The following is a 7,238-nucleotide window of genomic DNA, read 5'->3' as shown; positions in this document are numbered from 1 at the left end:
TGTCTCCCTCTCTCTCTGATCCTCCCCTGTTCATGCTTTGTCTCTCTCTGTCTCAAAAATAAATAAACATTAAAAAATAATAAAAAAAATTAGAGAAATCAGTGACTCATTAAAAAGGAACAACATCAGAATCATAAAGGTCCCAGAAGAGGAAGAGAGAGAAATAGGAGTAGAAGTGTTATGGGAGCAAATCATAGCAGAAAATGTTCCTAACCTGGGGAAAAACACAGACATCAAAATCCAGGAAGCACAGAGGCCCCCCATTAGATTCAACAAAAACCGACCATCAACAAGGCATATCATAGTCAAATTCACAAAATACTCAGGCAAAGAGAGAATCATGAAAGCAGCAAGGGAAAAAAGTCCCTAACCTACAAGGGAAGACAGATCAGGTATGCAGCAGACCTATCCACAGAGTCTTGGCAGGCCAGAAAGGAGTCGCAGGATATATTCAATGTGTTCAATCAGAAAAATATGCAACAAGAATTCTTTATCCAGCAAGGCTGTCATTCAAAATAGAAGAAGAGATAAAAAGTTTCCCAGGTAAACAACAACTAAAGGAGCTTGTGGCCACTAAACCAGCCCTGCAAGAAATTTTAGGGAGGACTCTCTGAGGGCAGAAAAGATGAAAAAATATATATACAGAGAGAGAGAGAGAGAGAGAGAAATAAATAAATCAATAAATACCAAAAGCAACAAAGATTAGAAAGGACAAGAGAACACCACCAGAAACTCCAACTCTACAGGCATCATAATGGCAATAAATTCATATCTTTCAGTTCTCACTCTAAACATCAATGGACTCAGTGTTCCAATCAAAAGACATAGGGTAACATAATGGATAAGAAAACAGGATCCATCTATATGCTGTTTACAAGAGACCCTCTTTAGACCTAAAGACACCTTCAGATTGAAAGTAAGGAGATGGAGAACCATGTATCATGCTAATGGTCAACAAAAAAAGCTGGAGTAGCCATACTTACATCAGACAATCTGAACTTTATTTTTTTAATGTTTATTTATTTTTGAGACAGAGAGAGACAGAGCATGAATGGGGGAGGGTCAGAGAGAGAGGGAGACACAGAATCTAAAGCAGGCTCCAGGCTCTGAGCTGTCAGCACAGAGCTGGACGTGGGGCTCAAACTCACGGACCGTGAGATCATGACCTGAGCCGAAGTCGGACGCTCAACCAACTGAATCACCCAGGCGCCCCAATCTAGACTTTAAAATAAAGACTGTATCAAGAGATGCAGAAAGGCATTATATCATAATCAAGGGGTCTATCCACCAAGAAGACCTAACAAGTGTAAACATTTATGCACCAAATGTGGAACACCCAAGTATATAAATCAATTAATCACAAACAAGGAAACTCATCGATAGTAATACCATAATAGTAGGAGACTTCAACACCCCACTCATAGCAATGGATGGATCATCTAATCAAAAAATCAACAAGGAAACAATGGCTTTGAATGACACATTGGACCAGATGGACTTAACAGATATAATCAGAGCATTTCATCCTAAAACAGCAGAATATACATTCTTCTCCAGTGCACATGGAATGTTCTCCAGAATAGACCACATACTGGGACACAAATCAGCCCTAAGTAAGTACAAAAAGATCGAGATCATACCGTGCATATTTTCAGACCACAACGCTATGAAACTCGATATCAACCACAAGAAAAAATTTGGAAAGGTAACAAATACTTAGAAACTGAATAACATCCTACTAAAGAATGAATGGGCTAACCAAGAAGTTAAAGAGGAAATTAAAAAGTATATGGAAGTCAATGAAAATGACAATACCACAACCCCAAACCTCTGCGACACAGCAAAGGCAGTCATAAGAGGAAAGTATATAGCAATCCAGGCCTTCCTAAAGAAGGAAGAAAGATCTCAGATACACAACTTAACCTTATGCCTTAAGGAGCTGGAAAAAGAACAGCAAATAAAACCCCAAACCAGCAGAAGACAGGAAATAATAAAGATTAGAGCAGAAATTAATGCTATCAAAACCATAAAAAACCAATAGAACAGATCAATGAAACCAGAAGCTGGTTCTTTGAAAGAATTAACAAAATTGATAAACCACTAGCCAATTTGATCAAAAAGAAAAAGGAAAGGACCCAAATAAATAAAATAAAAAATGAAAGAGGAGAGATCACAACCAACACAACAGAAATAAAAACAATAATAATAGAATATTATGAACAATTATATGCCAATAAAGTGGGAAACCTGGAAGAAATGGACAAATTCCTAGAAACATATACACTACCAAAACTGAAACCAGAAGAAATAGAAAATTTGAATAGATCCATAACCAGTAAGGAAGTCAAATTAGTAATCAAAAATCTGCCAAAAAACAAGAGTCTAGGGCCAGATGGCTTTCCAGGGGAATTCTACCAAACATTTAAGGAAGAGTTAACACCTATTCTCTTTAAACTGTTCCAAAAAATAGAAATGGAAAGAAAACTTCCAAAGTCTTTCTATGAGGCCAGCATTACCTTGATTCCAAAACCAGACAGAGACCCCACTAAAAAGGAGAACTATAGACCAACTTCTTTGATGAACATGGATGCAAAAATCCTCAACAAGATATTAGCCAACCGGATACAACAATACATTTAAAAAATTTTTCACCACGACCAAGTGGGATTTATACCTGGGATGCAGGGCTGGTTCAATATCCACAAAACAATTAAGGTGATTCATCACATCAATAAAAGAAAGGACAAGAACCATATGATCCTCTCAATAGATTCAGAGAAAGCATTTGACAAAATACAGCATCCTTTCTTGATAAAAACCCTCAAGAAAGTAGGGATAGAAGGAGCATACCTCGAGATCATAAAAGCCATATATGAATGACCCAATGCTAAGATCATTCACAATGGGGAAAAACTGAGAGCTTTCCCCCTAAGGTCAGGAACAAGGCAGGGATGTCCACCCTCACCACTGTTATTCAACATAGTATTGGAAGTCTTCACCTCTGCAATCAGACAACACAAAGAAATAAAAGGCATCCAAAAAGGCCAGGAGGAGGTCAAACTTTCACTCTTTGCAGATGACATGATACTCTATATGGAAAACCCAGAAGATTCCACCAAAAAACTGCTAGGATTGATTCATGAATTCAGCAAAGTTGCAGGATATAAAATCAACACACAGAAATCAGTTGCATTCCTATACACCAACAATGAAGCAAGAGAAAGAGAAATCAAGGAATCGATCCCATTTACAGTTGCACAGAAAAAAAAACCATAAAATACCTAGGAATAAATCTAACCAAAGAGGTGAAAAATTTATACACTGAAAACTAGAGAAAGCTTATGAAAGAAATTGAAGAAGACACAAAGAAATGGAAAAAGATTCCATGCTCCTGGATAGGAAGAACAAATATTGTTAAAATGTCGATACTACCCAAAGCATATTCAATGCAATCCCTATCAAAGTAACACCAGCATTCTTCACAGAGCTAGAACACATAATTCTAGAATTTGTATGGAACCAGAAAAGACCCCGAACAGCCAAAGCGATCTTGAAAAAGAAAACCAAAGCAGGAGGCATCACAATCCCAGACTTCAAGCTATACTACAAAGCTGTAATAATCAAGACAGTATGGTATTGGCACAAGAACAGACACTCAGATCAATGGAACAGAATAGAGAACCCAGAAATGGACCCACAAATGTATGGCCAACTAATCTTTGACAAAGCAGGAAAGAACATCCAATGGAAAAAATACAGTCTCTTCAGCAAGTGGTGCTGGGAAAATTGGACAGCAACATGCATAAGAATGAACCTGGACCACTTTCTTACACCATACACAAAAATAAACTCAAAACGGATGAAAGACCTAAATGTAAGACAGGAGGCCATCAAAATCCTTGAGGAGAAAGCAGGCAAGACCTCTTTGACCTTGGCCGCAGCAACTTCTTACTCAACATGTCTCTGGAGGCAATGGAAACAAAAGCAAAAATGAACTACTGGGACCTCATCAAAATAAAAAGCCTCTGCACAGTGAAAGAAACAATCAGCAAAACTAAGAGGCAACCAACAGAATGGGAGAAGATATTTGCAAATGACATATCAGATAAAGGATTAGCATCCAAAATCTATAAAGAACTTATCAAACTCAACACCCAAAAACCAAATAATCCAGTGAAGAAATGGGCAAAAGACATGAATAGACACTTCTCCAAAGAAGACATCCAGATGGCCAACTGACACATGAAAAAATGCTCAACATCACTCATCATCATGGAAATACAAATCAAAACCACAATGAGATATCACCTCACACCTGTCAGACTAACATTGACAACTCAGGCAACAATAGATGTTGACGAGGATGCAGAGAAAGACGATCTCTTTTGCATCGTTGGTGGGAATGCAAGCCAGTGCAGCCACTCTGGAAAACAGTATGGAGGTTCCTCAAAAAACTAAAAATAGAACTATCCTATGACCCAGCAATTGCACTACTAGGCATTTATCCCCGGGATACAGGTGTGCTGTTTCGAAGGGACACATGGACCCCCATGTTTATAGCAGCACTATCAACAATAGCCAAAGTGTGGAAAGAGCCCAAATGTCCATCAATGGATGAATGGATAAAGATGTGGTATATATATGTATGTATGTATATATATGGAGTATATATATTCCATACTCCGAGTATGACTTGGCAATCAAAAAGAATGAAATCTTGCCATTTGCAACTACATGAATGGAACTGGAGGGTATTATGCTAAGTGAAATTAATCAGTCAGAGAAAGACAAAAATCATATGACTTCACTCATATGAGGATTTTAAGAGACAAAACAGATGAACATAAGGGAAGGGAAACAAAAATAATATAAATTAGAGAGGGGGACAAAACAGAAGAGACTCATAAATATGGAGAACAAACAGAGGGTTACTGGAGGGGTTGTGGGAGGGAGGATGGGCTAAATGGGTAAGGGGCACTAAGGAATCTACTCCTGAAATCATTGTTGCACTATATGCTAACTAATTTGCGCGTAAATTTTTTAATTTAATTTAATTTAAAAAATATCCCTTGGGTGGATTCCCATGGCCTTTTGTAAAGTCTGAAATCCTTACCTGGGCTGACCAGGTATCATTATGCTGCTGGAGCTTTTTCAGTGTCCTATCCCCCGTACTACAGCCAAGGAAATTCAATTCAGTGGACATTTGCAAAGGAATGCCAAGAGAAGGAAAAAGAAAGAGAAAGACCAAATGGTGTACTTTTGGTCTCCAAAATGGGATTTTTGAGTTGTATCTGGCCAGAATAAATAATTTTCTAACTTCCTGTAACTCCCATTAGCATGTCCTGTTGGAGTAGGCTGTAGATTTTGTCTCATTCAGGAGTAGAGAGGACACAGGCTGCATCATAAGGAAAGTTTCTACTACATTAAATGAAGGTTGTGAAAAAAACCACCTCCTCCAGCCTGGCAGACTAGGGTAAGAATTAGCATGCTTTCTAGTGATTTTAGTGACACAGAACAGAAGAGAATAAAAATAAATAAACAATATATGTAAAAAAAAATAATAAGCATTTAAAAAAAGAATAGCAGAGGTGGCGAGGCCAGGGGTCAGGAGAGCATTTGATTTTTCCCCTCTAGGCTAAAATTCCAAAAGTCAGGATTTGGATAGATTTTGCCTTGCTCCCTTTTGGAGAGGAGAGAAAGTGAAAATGGCAGTGAAGCAGATAAATGGTTTGAGTTAGCAGCCTCAAGACTCTCTTAGGCTCCTGGGTGTAGTGCAAAAAGTCCCAAAGTTCTTTGCTTTCCAAGGAAAGATATGGAATGCAGCTGAAGGACTGGCCAGGTCTCAGAAGGGGTTAACATCTCCAGCAAGAACCTGAGTAAGAGTGAGTCAGTTAAGGAGTCCCCAGGCCCTGACCCTGCTGAAAGAACTAACTAGAAGTTCACCAACCACACTCGGCAATTTGTCAGTCAGCCCAGAGGACCCCAGGACCAGACTCATGAAGCTGAGACTAGCCTGGATCCTGAAGGCAGAGCATGGAAATGAGGTCCTCAGCCCGATCACCACAATGTGTTCATATGAAGGCTACCATACACTTATCAAGGTACAGAGGAAGAATCTGGAAAACTAAAACACCATGAGTTACCCAGAGGAGAGTTTATAAACTGGAAGATTCTGAGACATGGCCAAATAACAACTTCTAGATGAGGAATGGAGATAGTCAGGAGGTGGGAAGATCTTGAGAAGAAGGAGCTGAAACATTTAATGTGTGATACATAATAGAACATTCCAGGGGCTGGTACTTGGTCCAGATGAAGGTATCACCACTAGAGTCTGTCTTAACTATTAACCTACCAAATAAAACCTAGCAACGGAGACTGGGGTAAGGGCTTGAGGAGTCAGGGCAGTGACAGGGAGAAGAATAGGAAGCTGTAGCAGAGATTGAGTTTATTGTTCAAGGCTGTAAATCCAACACCTAAAATGTGCCTTTCTTAGCATAAATAAATGAATGAATAAATGAATTTTGGGCAATGCCTATAAAGAAGGTTGGGAGTGGGGGACAGCAGCTTGGGCGGCCAGGTCTGTTGGATCCTAGTTTACCAACTAATAGGTAATAAATACCAAAACACATTACTTTCTAATTATTTCACTACATTTTCCTCTTACCTACGCTCTCCAGATTATTTATGCCTCTGGTATCCAGGGCTGGCTCCATGGGCATGGAACAGGGCCCCTTACTCAGAAGGTGGCAAGCTTGATTTACTGCTTTCCTGTCATCATCTTGAAATTGTTAACAACTTTTTAATGAGGGGCCCCACATTTTCATATTGCGCTGGGATCCACAAATTACTTAAGTAATTTGGGACCTGATTGTATCTGTAGTGTCTTCTGCAGCTTGATAGCACGGGGTGGACATTGGCAAACGCTGGAAATCCGAGTGAGAACCAATTGTAAAATGTGTACCACCAGACAAGCCACACTATATAAGTATAATGATTACACATGCCCATTCCCAACCCCCGTGGGTTTTGATAGAATTTCAGAGTAGGAAAGAAGGTTTTTGGGTTTTTTGTTTTTGTTTTTGTTTTTTGTTTTAAACATAGCACTTTACCATTTATTTGTGGCAAAGAAGAAAAACAGTGGCCTCAGCCTTGGTATTATTTCAAAACCTAAATTCAGATATCCCATGATTGCAAACTGTCACAGATGAAGTGTGACACTCCAGAAGGGCGGTAAGAAG

The sequence above is a fragment of the Panthera pardus genome, unplaced genomic scaffold (assembly GCF_024362965.1).
Source record: "Panthera pardus isolate Hobbes unplaced genomic scaffold, ASM2436296v1 HiC_scaffold_11, whole genome shotgun sequence".
In the NCBI taxonomy this organism is placed as follows: domain Eukaryota; kingdom Metazoa; phylum Chordata; class Mammalia; order Carnivora; family Felidae; genus Panthera; species Panthera pardus.
Note: the sequence above shows the minus strand (reverse complement) of the source record.